The sequence below is a fragment of the Amblyomma americanum genome, chromosome 5 (genome assembly GCF_052857255.1).
Source record: "Amblyomma americanum isolate KBUSLIRL-KWMA chromosome 5, ASM5285725v1, whole genome shotgun sequence".
Lineage (NCBI taxonomy): Eukaryota > Metazoa > Arthropoda > Arachnida > Ixodida > Ixodidae > Amblyomma > Amblyomma americanum.
The window spans coordinates 70,794,642-70,807,902 of NC_135501.1; the positions used below are offsets into that span (position 1 = coordinate 70,794,642).

The 13,261-nt window shown below is 48.0% G+C and overlaps 1 protein-coding gene across 3 annotated transcripts in view; it reads right to left on the reverse strand.

The window, feature by feature from the left end:
- Nucleotides 1-11,678, reverse strand: part of LOC144132526 (signal-induced proliferation-associated 1-like protein 2) — a 145,991-nt gene extending 134,313 nt beyond the window's left edge. For 2 of the 3 annotated variants that reach the window (XM_077665002.1, XM_077665003.1), the window contains exon 1: nt 11,248-11,678. The gene's annotated coding sequence lies outside the window, so the exon portion shown is untranslated. Of the gene's footprint in view, nt 1-10,491; nt 10,512-11,247 lie in introns of those variants that run through there. The other variant, XM_077665004.1, reaches the window with a different exon arrangement.
- Between the last annotated feature and the right edge of the window lie 1,583 nt (nt 11,679-13,261).

A 13,261-nucleotide genomic window follows, 5' to 3' on the forward strand; every position in this document is an offset into this window, starting at 1 on the left:
CTTCCGTCTGCCATAGCGCCGGGGAAGTGCGGGAAAGTGTCCGCTTTCAACGTAGAACATGATAAACAATGCCATTTTAGCCCTCACCTTTATAACACACCCTCATGCATCTGCCGATGGTGTTATAACAAAGGAAAAGAAAAAATGCCTTGTTTACCATCCAGCCTAAGTGACGCTGGCGCCGCACAGCTTTTTGCCGCCTTGCTGGGATGCTCCACTTGACAGCACATCGTTGGAGACCAGCGGACGCTGAGGAGAGGACGCGTAACGCCGCACTAGACAATCCGTGCAATACCAGTCCGCACTGTTTACACGAGGCAGCATTATCGCGACTTTAGTTTCTTATATGTAGAACTGCAGCTAATTTTCCCTGATATAAGCAGAAATCCCCTGAGTTTTCCCCGAGTTTTCCCAGATTATCCAAATTCCCTGAGAATTCCCGGTTTGCATGGTTTTCCCGGTTGGTAGACACCCTGCTGACCCCTATTCCATTGCGACAACATACATTCACTGATGACAATCAATTCCCTGAAGTTCTTATCAGAATCATCTTTGTTCTTCACAAAGGAAAGTGTCATATAGTTATGTTTATTTATGTATCCAAAGTGCAAAAATAGAGCAAAAGTTGCTATTTTATAAAGAAACTAATTTTCCAGTGATGTCATGATATGCTTTTTCAAACATAATGAAATACATTTTGAAGCAACATGCAAGTGCTTTGGCTGCTTCAGACAGTGTGCTCAAATAAGTGCGTCATGTTTCAATGCACCTCCATGAAGACTTACCAAAATAAATCATGCCCGAAATATACTACCACGCAAGTACAAATGGTAATGAACAGACCTTCACCAGAACAAGAAGTATTATCGAGAAACATAAACCCATTGATCCAAGCTGAAAGTTATGTTTAAAAATGCCATTGGTTGTTTCGTCCCATGACACACTATGAGGGCCCTCCAATGCTTCATTTAGCCTCTATTAATCAAATGCAGCCCATTTTCTGTCCCACTGATATGGCTCTGATCATGTTAAATTTGCCTGATAATACATTTGAAAGTATGCATTCTGAAAACACCTGAAAGTTGTTAAAAGATCTCCAAAATTTGGAATTTCACCTGCAGGCTGGCTTAAATCTTTTATTACCGAGCGGATTCCATGCAGCACTGAACTGTTTTTATCAGGCTTGGAGGCAACCGGCCAGACCAGCAAGATAAACAACAAAAAAAGGCAGAAAAGCAGCAATATCTACAAAAGAAGCAGTGATAATAAGCAGATGAGCTCAGCAAAACGATTCAAACAAGGTGCTTTGAAATGCACTAACTTCTTTTTAATTTAATATTGAAACACGTTCCAATAGTCATCAGATCTCTTGGAACCACTGCACTTTGCTTTTTTCACATGAAGAGAACTTCTAGTTCTTTTGGAACACTTACTATCGTACCAAAGGGTCGCACAGGCAATTCCATTCAATCTCTGTTCTGATCAAAAATCAACTGTTTGGTTCTTTCAGCCTATGCTAATGTTTGTTCAGCAACAAAAGACATTTATTCATGAGAAAACTGCACCTAAAAAAAAACATAACATTTGTTTCCCGTATGACTAAAACTCATGATGTCAATAACAATATAAGACTCCATGTACACACCATCTGAAAGTGAACAGTAGCATGTCCTAGCCTCCAAGATGCGCCAAAAAAAAAAGGATAAAAAATGGAAAGACGATTACGATGGTCGGTAATGTGAAATTTGAGCACAGCTCTCCGACACAACATTCCACCGCTCCCACGTGGGGTGTTGCGCTGCTAAAACACCCTCAGGGATATTCCCGCGGCTGTCACCTTCCAGGTGTCCATTCCTCTGCTCTTGCTGTGGCAGATGACGCTTGGTTCTGCTGCTACTTGCCAACATGCCACCTGACACACGGCTACACCGACGCCGACGACTAAGATGCGGAATGCAGGAATGGGTGCCTAAGGGCTGCGCTCTAAAAGAAAGTATTGACGGAACTGCAGTTTACTTCTGAAAAACGGCTAGTGGCAGCAATACCTGTACTTAAATTTTTCAGTAGCCCCTCTGTCGCCACTCTGTCATGACGCTAACCTATGGACACCAGCAAACTTAAGTTATCCTCAGCACCCCGTTGCTGTTGCAACATCACAAAGAAGACTTGGCTGTCCCCTTTCCACTCTCTCTACATTGCAAAACTCACGCAAGCCACAGTGAGGCTCCAAGTTGAGAGCCCCACCCTTCCTTTACCTCAACATGGCACATTGATAAGGCTGCTCCGCAAGCAGTGTTGTCGCCGATAAGCAAAAGAGAAGACTCGCTGACATCACCTTGCTCTCACCACTGCGATACCTGGGGCCACTGGCACTTCTCGCCTATCAGCGAAAAAGGAGACTCCCAGAAAAAGAAGCTTGCCCCCAGCCCCAACACGTTTTCACTGCACCCCTTATCTCTTTGCAAGCAAACACAAGAAGGCTGAGAGACACAGCCTTCTAAGGCTACAACAGTGCCAAGAGCAAAGACTGGAGTTCTCTGCAGCCGAGTTTGGTGCAAAGCGTGCTGTGCAAAACACTAATGCAAGCCAAATCCAGTGCACTCTCACACTAATTCAATAGCAATAAATGCACTGTAGTACTAATAAATAATTACAGGCAGCTGGAAGGCTCAGTGACGTGAAAACTGCATTACAAAAGTTTTCTTCAATGGAGTTTTCTTAGCGCTTATGCCATGCATGGAAGTACTCTGCAACATGTCTGTCCTCCTATCCCTTGCTACGTGATCCTTTGCAGCCATCTTCTCAGTGTCATAGGAAGTGCCAACGTGAAAGCACAAGAAAACAAATTTTGAGCAGGATAATGCCTGCTCCATGTGCACTGCTCGCGCACCTTGATGGCCTCCTGCATCAACTTGTGGGCATGCCCTAATGCTTAAAAAACATTAACAAAATGTTCAGGAGTACACCACTGCTTCACACAGCACACTGTGAGACAGCAGTGGGGGATGCTATGACGATCACCGTGACTACATTGCGCTATTGCTACCTTAAACCCCTGTACAATTGGCTGCCAACCCTGCCACGCATACTCATAACAGTCATCATGCTTTGATAAGAACATGCCTAGTTATTGTGAAAAGAGCTCAATGGTGCTCACTTGGGTGACATGACGGAAATGTCGGAAAAGATCTCTGGGAGTCCTCATACCACTCCTGGCGCAGTGGTGCAGCGGTTAAGCGATGTGCCACTGCCCTGCGATGGCAGGTGCTGCCATTGGCAGTGATTGTGCTACCCAGGTTGCTCTTCCCGGGCAACTTCTTGCGACCAATCGTTAGTTCAACTGCCACCTCCTCCCACGGTCAGCAGTTTGCTCACAATCTGGTGGGCAGGGCTTTACCTAGGGCTTAACTCTTTACTGCGCAATACCCTAAAGGCCATGCATTAAAAGTCATTTGTAACAAACATTGACTGATTATGGAGCACCGCACAACATTCGACCACTGACAAGACCTGCACTAGACATGCCTGCAGTAAAAGCAAATGCAGCATTTCCCAGTGTTATGCAACATGCAAGGTCAACCAACCATGCATTAGGAAGATTCCAGGAATGGAGGGCAGTGCTATCCTCCAGGATAAACTAATCCTAGTGTTTATTCAAACCCAACTGCTGTACAAGTTGCACAAGAATGCACCAGAGAAATAAAGCAGCCCTGCTTCAGTGATGTTTAATTCTGGCAACACAGAACTCACTTCTGGTGCATTAGGAAGGTGTATTAAAAATAAGAACAAAGGATAACCTTCAATTCCAAAGAGTAAATGCGGAATCAAAGTAACCTACATACATCCCAGATCTCTGAATTTCTGAAATCTCAGTCACCTAAGCGTCACTGGTTGGGGCCGTACAGCACGCCTATATTTTTCCCAAGGGCTCAGTGAATTGGCACCAATCGAGGATAACTGCTTTGATGCTGCAATAGATTTGATATGACTGCAATGCGAGAAACAAGGCTAGCTGCTGCTCCATTTCCTTGTAAATGGATTGCACTCAGCGTGGACAAAACAACAAGGATATATACAAAGAGAACAAGAAACATCGCACTGACAAAAGCAGTGCAGCCCTCCTATTAGCTACAGAGCCGAAAAACGCGCACAAAATCCCGCGAAGCTAAAAACGCGCACAGTTTAACAAGCCAATGTCAGATTAAGAGCCATAAATGGCAGCTACAACATTTGCACGCTTGACAGCAACTGTTCCCCAGTGAAGGGTCAGTCATGGATAATCACAGAACATGCAAGGCACTGAAAAAAAAAGTACAGTGCAGGTCTATTTCATGGCTGAAAACAGTTATAGAGAACGGAATACCTTTTCTTTCTGGTGTCTGTACTGAATTTTATGATGAACAGTGCGTCCTCGACGGGGACAAAAGGGAAGATGCACAAGGACAGGTGCTGCGCCCGTCCTTGTGTCTTTTCCCTTTTGTCACCACTGGGTATGCGCTGTTCATCAGAAAATAGCATAACAACTCACCTAAGCATCTGGCCTGCATTTAGGCAGAAGATGGCAAGGCAGATGCTGTTGCCACACGGCATTACAGGATGCTACTGCAGATGCTACGTCTACGCAAACAATGATTAAGACCAGCTTATGCATTTTCACTCTCCTACTCGGCACTAACCAAGGCAGATGTCTACATGCTCATGCAGTAGTAAAGAAAAAAGTAGAGACCCACTAGATTATCAGCTAAGTTATGTGCAACAAGTGCTCGCCCATTTCCAAACAACCCACCTCAGCGAATTTCAAGAATCTGTCCAAGCAGACATAAGGCCGCCATTCCTTCAGACCGAGTGTACAAAACAGTTGTGCTGCCACTTTCCTGAAATACAACTGGAGGCAATGGACGTTACTGAAGAAAGGCTTCAATCTAACTTTCAATGTAAAGAAAACAATGAAAGCCATTGACAAAAAAATTAGCAGCTTTGTATGCTCGGAGCTAGGTTCACATGACTTCAGCACCAAGTCCATAAGTCAAGGTCATAGTACACTGGTCTGCACAGACAAAATGTGGACAGCAGCACTGATTTGTATACCCCATGACTACATAGCAAATATATGAGGCTCTCAAGTTCCTTAACTTTTACAAATGACTATACGCCACTCAGCCACCCACATGCCTCAAAGAATGTGCCACAATTAAACAAGACCCGATGTATAAGCCTCAATCTAATCGACAACCATGGAGCAACGGAAGTAGAAGCCAACAGCGGAGACCAGTGGGAGAACAATGCTGTGGTGATAGCAGAGAGAGAACAAAACGAGAGCCGTGACAAACCAGTCCTCGAGTCAATGTTGGCAGAATAGGATGTTGACAGCACCGTAAACATATTCACTGCCGTGATAAGGAAGGAGCTTATCAGAGCAGTGAATGTGTGTGAACGATGTACAGCACTTTCCAACACATTCATGCAGCTGTGCTGGGCTGGCTGAAAGCCTCAGGGAATGAAAAGGAACATTGTTTAATGGCTTTTCTAAGTAATACAGAGCGCTGTGTAAATCAGCAAAAAGAACATCTTATGGGGATGCTTAGGATAACTCCATTTGTTACTATTTGCTCAGTGAAAACTGATTTGTGGCTACGTTGATGCTTCTTTGGTAGCAAAAGGTGCATTTACAGTTGTGCCTCATTAATATGGACACCTTGGTTCCTGAGCGAAACTGTCCATTAAGTGAGCTGACTGTAGGAATGAATCACGAAGAAAAAATTTTCAAGAAAAAAAAGCATACTATGATTACGGTCTGCTTTTGCACATATTGGTGTGGTCAGTGAAGTTGAAACTGCACTATTTCGGAGGCTCCAAGCTCATTATCCTTGAAAAAATATTATGCAGTTTCAAGCACCTAGTGATCAATGTATGATGCGCTTGATGACGTCTCACGGCTAGATGACCTAACTCCTACTACCGACTGTTCACACCCCACAACTCACATCATCTGATAGCTGCTGAACTTGGCTTTCTGCGCAACACAAACTGGAGAGAGTTTTCTTTACAGCCATTAATGAAATACAGCAACTTTGTACCATATTAAGGTGCAGACTTGGGCAAGTTAGTACAACATAATTAAGAAGGAAAAACCGCGCGCAAACACAGGATGAGAAAGAACACAACGGCATACCCCGCTGGCTAGCAACTCATTTTTATTCTGCCTGGAGCGAAATATTTATAGCTCAGAAAACATCCAAAGAACAAAACCAAAACATTATAGACAACCCCAATACAGAAGGTACAATCACTGCAGGTGCATTGCACAAGTCAAAAGGAGAGAACTTATTTCGTTGTCAATCATTTGGCAAAGAGGCCAGAACTGTGTCAGCAAACCATACGTTAGACTGCTCATTCAATCGTGTAACTCCCGTGAAGATCCCAAAATGCTTCTGTACATGTAATGCTGAACTTCAAAAATATGTTTATAAACTTTCCCACTCAACTACCTAAGCCAGGAGTCTCAAACGTGTGGCTGACTGACCCCAAAGATTATAAACTTTGTTACAGAGGTGCCATACCAGCGACATCGTAGTTTTTTAGCGATAGCTACATTACGGTAGCATTTCGAGCCTTCAGCGAGGTGTCGCCGCGACCCCGTGGCTGTACCGCCACGCTGTCACGTGGTGCGGAGCAGCTGCCGGCAGCGTGGCACCGTGGCTGATCACGTGGTTCGTCACCTGGATGGTCACGTGACCAGCCACGTGGTGTGGAGCAGCTGCTGCGGCCAGCGGTGCGGCGCACCGGCGAAACCGAGCTGCCTCAGCTGTGCGCATGCGCCATGTCAAGTGGGACAAAGATGAAGGAGGTACGCCCAGCGAAACGGAGTGGCAAAAGACTGACTTTGCAATTCAACTGAGCAAGTTCCACTCGACCAGCTGTAGCTATCGCGTCCCTCCAGGTTTAACCAGAGCTAAACCATCGTCAATTTTGGTTGTATGCAGTGTTTAGCATCCAAAAGCTGTATCTTTATGTTTTGGAAATGCCTTCAGCGGTCACTTGCACGCAGTTCTATTTCAGACAATGCCAGGACACCCTCGCTCAAGCAGCGCAACCGTGTTTACTTTTTATACTTGGTGAAATAACGTACATAGCTCTTTACTGTCCTTTCTTGCTATCGCTTCCCTCAACCCTTCACTTCACTATCCCTGCTCCGTCTCTTTTATTCCTGCTGGCAGCATCTCACATACTGATGATATTAGATTGTCACTGTCGCAGCTGTCGACGCCTTTTTTTTTTCCATTGTGTATTTTTGTAATAAACACCTAATAGCTATTACTATGACAGATGTCACAGTGGAGGGCCTCAGATTAATTTCCACCACGAGGGATTTTTTTAAGTGTATTGGCATCTTTTGAATTTCACCTAAACCGAAATGCAACTGCGACAGCTCGGGTTTGATCCTTAGGCCCAGCAGCCAAATGCCATACATACCAACTAAGCCACCACAGCAGGTAAACATCGGTTCCTTTTTGATCGGCATGAAATCTCTTTATTACTGTCACCTCTTTATACCTGCACCAGCAACCAGACATGAAATGCACCTAGTGGTAGCACCTCCTAACCTTTTTACTATTGCCACTTTGAATGCAGCGAATTTTAAAGGACTACAAAAATATAATTTTACTGCATGGTTTCTTCTTTCAAATGATGCATTAGGCATTAGATTACAGGGTTCACCAAGTGATATCTGCCTACGACTGCTAAATAACTTGCCACTGAACTTCTTTTTGATGCTGTTTTGGTTTCATGAACTGAATGACGGCTGTCACATGAGACACGAAAAAAATTAAATATAATTGCTGAAACACACATTTAATTCACTACAATGGTCAAGGCAGCCTGATTCAAGAGGTGGAATGACGACAAACAATGTATCGGTGGCTATATATTTTTTTTATGTGCCTCACAAGACTTGAACACTCCTTACCTGTGGCATGCATCGTTTGGCTGATAAAACTGAAACCAAAACGGCATCAAGAAGAAATCTAATTTTAAATTATTTGCCAATCACAGGCGAATAGTGCGCAGTGAACTGCGTATTCCAGTATCTAATACATCATTTGAGAGAGGAAAACATGCAACTAAAATTAAGTGTCTATGGCCCTTTAAAATTCGCTGCATCCACGGTGGCAAAAACTCCGTAGTTAAAGAAAAATTCGTCCTGGTCCAGGATGCAGTGACCGCTTCAAATGCTGTGCTTGCTCAGTTACCTCCATGAAAGAGACACCTGATCACAGGTCACTGTCTGCACACCAGAGATGGCTTGTACTGTAAGATCTCACTGCTACCAATAGTAGTTAATGGTCAGGATGCCTTGGTTTATGGGGGTTTAACGTCCCGAAGTGACTCAGGCTATGAGGGACGCCGTAGTGGAGGGCTCCGGAAATTTCGACCACCTGAGGTTCTTTAACGTGCACTGACATAGCACAGTACACGGGCCTCTAGAACTTCGCCTCCATCGAAATTCAACTGCCGCGGCCGGGATCGAACTCGCGTCTTCCGGGTCAGCAGCCGAGCACCGTAACCACTGAGCCAATACGGATGCCTAGTGGGAGGCTTCCTAGTGCTATAAACGCTGCATGGGGCCATTTCTGATGCTACACCTATAAAGAAAAAAATAGCAACAAAGCATGCTTAGCGTGAAATGAGCTGCAGAGTGTCCGCTTTAGAATGAAGACATGGAATAAGTGGAAGATGCACCGCGGCACTGCCGTTTCACTGGTCCCTAGTTTCTGGTTTCTGTACTGCCATTCTGACACAATACGTGCACAGTATAGTGCAATTTGAAGGTTATCACAATCATTCCAGTTGAAACGGGCAAATAAATTTTTCCCGGCATGACGGTCTCTAAGTCTGCAACAAATGCGATGGTGCAGGATAGACTAATCCTTCGGCTAGCTGAGCTCACATATTGGTTGGAGCGTTCTTGCGAAAACAAACCGCGTTAGAGCAGTTTAATCGAAGTAGGTTAATCCTGAACTGATCAGCTTCAAATCGCATTAGATTGCACGTCCCACCGCTGCAGGCACCCTCATAAAGCTCCACAAGAATGTCCATCCGGGAGATTTTCCGCATAGGTGCAAGCTCACCGGCGCGCCGATCACAAAGCGTGGCCTGAACGCATACCGGCGCGCAGGGCCTTTCGAGCGACGCGGGCATTCATTAATGCGCCTAAGGCCACGCGCGTAGCAGCCAGCGACGACGCAACATTTTTACCGCATACCAGCGGGGCGCGCTCAATGAATTCGCCAAGTGCAGGAAACAACTCGGCGCCCGCGTTGGCTCAAGGCGGCGGACGGGGGTCGACGGAAGGTGTCCGGATGACATACTGACCCCAGGCTGCATACGAATGTGCCGCATTAACAGCTTCGCGGAACCCGGCCACCGTGACCAGATGCACTCCAGTGGCGTCGGGACAAAACAACGGACCGATTGTCTTCCACCGACATCCTTCTTCACCCTATCGGCGGGAAATCTTGGCGCAGTACGATGCACGCGCTGCGGTCAACCGGAATTTTTGTCAAATTACGCAGACGGTGCCTCGCTCCCCATATTTCGGAGACGGTGGGATTCAATGTTACCAGATTATCTAGTTAACAGTTGGTAGGATTTTGTGGATGAACGCCATGACAGCAGTCGTCATGCGCAAATGCATTTCCCTTCGGCGGTAGCAATCGTGTAATCCGCAAAACCGCATGCCTGCAGGCAGTACAAAACGTGCACTGACGCTTCGTTTCCGGAACGGTGGCGAACCACCACTGCTCGATACAATTCAATGAGCTGCGTCCGGTGCGTTCTATGGGCAGTTAAGTTGCACGCGCTTACGATTACGCAACAGTTCAATTTGCTGGGCGTGCAGTTGTGAGCAGTGCGTTTGAGAGGCGGCGCAACGATCGAAGGGAGAGTCAAAAAACGCCCTCGGCTGTTGCAGCAACCGCGGCGTAAAGACCATAAGCACCATCGCGAGCACGCGCGCCGAGAAGCTAACGAAGCAAGAAAGCAGTGCCTTTCGAAATGCCGCCAGGGCGAGAAGAAGCGGGCGGCGAGCTGTGAACGAACTGCCTGGGCGGTGTTGCTGCACACGCGCGAGCGTGCACGAAGAGTACAGCACTTGAGAGCTCATGCAGATTCAACGCGCCCGCTCACACCGACGCGTGGGTTCGTCCCCCACCCACCTACCTACCCTGCGCGCGAGAACAACGCGACGCACAGAGCACCGCTTGACCCGCGAGAGCGTTCATTTGCGAAAGGCGGACCCGATGCTACACCGGCGAGTTCGCAGTACAGCCAGCCATGCAGCTCGGACGGCGACATTCCCCGACAACCCACGTAGACATATGCACGCAGTCTACGACTGCGCGTAGACGCGGTACCACCGCCCGTCTTTCAGGTTGCGAACGAAACCGCCGCGGGCGCCAAAAAAGAACACAATTACGCCACGCGCAGCACCTTTGCCGAACGAAGAATGAACGGCACGGCGTCTCGATCATCAGCGGCCGGCGACGGCGCTGTCCTTGGCTCCGTAAAAATGAAACACGCCGGGCCGCGACATAATGGACCAACGGGGAGCAGAGTGGTGCGAGGATGGCGCTATGGTGGTGGGTGGGGGGGGTCAACTCTTTTGTCGTCGTCGACACCGCTGTATGCGTTGTGTTTCGTTCTTTTGATCTTTTCCCCGTCGGCAGAAGCGCACAAAGAGGAATCCCTCCGCCCCTCGCGAGTAGTAGTAGGAAGACAGCGGAGCAGCGCGTTGGAAAAAAAAAAGAAAAGCAGCAGCAAAACAAAGTAAATGGGAACCAGCGCGACCGGAAATACCAGGCAGGCTGCGCGCGTAACAGCGGCGACGGGCACACAACGAGCGGTGTAGCAAGCAACGGCGAAGCCACTCGCGGTCTCCGATGCTACAGGTCGGCTCAAGAACGGCACACGTATCGCGATAAACAGATTCAACACACGGGAGAACTCTGCAAATAACAAAGATTCGAGGAATCCCGAAAGGAGCCCCCAGGCGCGGCAAAGAAGTGACTCACGATGTGGCGCCGACTTTCGCCGCAGGGCAGAGAAAAAAAAGTCGTGAGGCCGCCGCGCGAGCGGCGACTTGTTCCAACACGCGCGCTGCTTGACGGCAGTGCACACACACACACACATAAAGCACGAGCGCTCGTTCCGTTGCCCACAAGCATAGCGCGCGCGCGCGCTACTCACCGTGTCGATCCCTCCCGGGCAGCCGCCGCCAGTTCCAGTGAAGGCGACCAAAAAAGAGCACTACAGTGAGCGCACCGCTCTGCACAAGAGATCACAGCACCGGCGGAAACCGCCGCCTTTGTTGGCTCGTCGTCGTAGTTGCACCGGCGGTGCAAGTGGCATACGCTTGTTGCACGGGGCAGAGCTACGGGTGGTGGTGGGTCAGGCCCGCGATCACACACCTCTCTTCATCAACGCCGCCGCACGCACCGCACACCACTCGCGACGCACGACCGACCTGTCGACCCGTTCGGAGGTCACCGGTGATGTCGAAGACGGCAGCGGGTGTGTCAACCGCAGCTCCTCAGCGGCCGAAAGCGGCGAAATCCGTATTTTCGACCAACCGACGACACCACCGCGTCCATCTGCGGGTCGCCATCACGGACGGAGCTAGCGCGTTGCGGTATTTTGATTGTTTACCTCCTCGCTCTTCTCTCGTTCACGCTATGTGCTTTTTCATTCTTTTTTTTCCCTGTGTCCTCCTGCTGGAGTGCTCGCTGGGCTTCAATCCTCCATGGCTTCAATGCACTTGCTTCAATGAGTTGCGACCGCAGCGACCCCGCACGGCGGTCACGTGAGACCGCTTCCCTACCGCGCTCCCACTCGGTTCGGCCGCTTCTGTTGGCTCCTCGCGCTAGTGCCGTGGTGGGGGAAGCATACCGCCGCCCCGTCAGCGACTCCGCGCGAGACAGCACGGCGTATAGCGTCCTCAGCCAACGTAGCACCGCATCAGCACTACTTGTTCTTTGCTGCTGCTTAACCAAGTTGCGCTGAATGCTCCTGTCGCTGTTTTACAAGAAAGAACCGTGGACTACTACGGCGGCGCCACAGACCGGCGGTTCAGAATGACGCCGTGGAGAAGGTTCTAAAACTTTCGCAAGGTGGCGCGGAATGCCAGCGCGCGCAAATCAAAACTTTTTATAGTTTTTATAGACCGTGACACGACCTATTAAAAAGAACTATAGAACGGCCTCATAAACTTCCCAACATGCATAAACTTTCATAAACTTGCCAAGGAAGAGAACAGAGGGTGAAAACAAGCACAGAGCTACTATGACACCCCGACACTGATTACAACAGCCCACGTGGTCACAACGTAGATCTTGCGAATGAAATATACGTATTATGAATTAATGGGAGCCAATATGTACGTGGAGAAACATGGGAGAAAGCAAGGGGAGCGGGCGATGCAGCCCACACGAAATAAACAGGGAACACATTGGGGGCGGAAATATGAGGTACGAAGTATGCGGAAATGAACAATTTCCCAGGACTTGCGCTTTGTGACCGGATTGTATGCAAAAAACAATCTGGATAGTGCTTTTTTTTTAGTTTTAAGGAGTTTAGCGTCCCAAAGCGACTTAGGCCATGGGGTATGCCGTAGTGGAGGCCTCTGGATAATTTCGACCACCTGGGGTTCTTTATCGTGCACTGAAATCGTACAGTACTCGGGCCTCTAGGATTTCGCCTCCATGAATGCGACCGCCGTGGCCGGGATTGAACACGCGTCTTTCGGGTCAGAAGCCGAGCACCGTCACCACTGAGCTACCACCTGGACGGGAAGTCTGAACTAGAAGTAAATCACGCGATGGTCGGAAGGTCTGCTACAGATGCTGACAGCAAGACTACAAATCAAGCAGTACAAGGGGACACCGCGGGGTCGACCTTTTTTGAAATAAAAGAAGCCAAGGGGAAAGCAGCGCGCTTTCGAGATATGAACAAAAATGAACGGTGAAGAAAGGTGTTTGTTTTGACGTTTTTATGCAGGTGAATGTTGATACGGAACAAAAAGTAGGAAGCTAACAAAGGAGGAAACACGTGACAATGTAAACAGAAACTCGGGAGAAAGCATTAAATGGAATCCTGAATGAAAATGCATCACTGGAAAATGCGATAAAAAGAAAGCGCACTTTAAACCAACCTGTATAGAAGGGCAAATATTAAAATTATGAGAGAAACGTTTAATGGCAGTTCA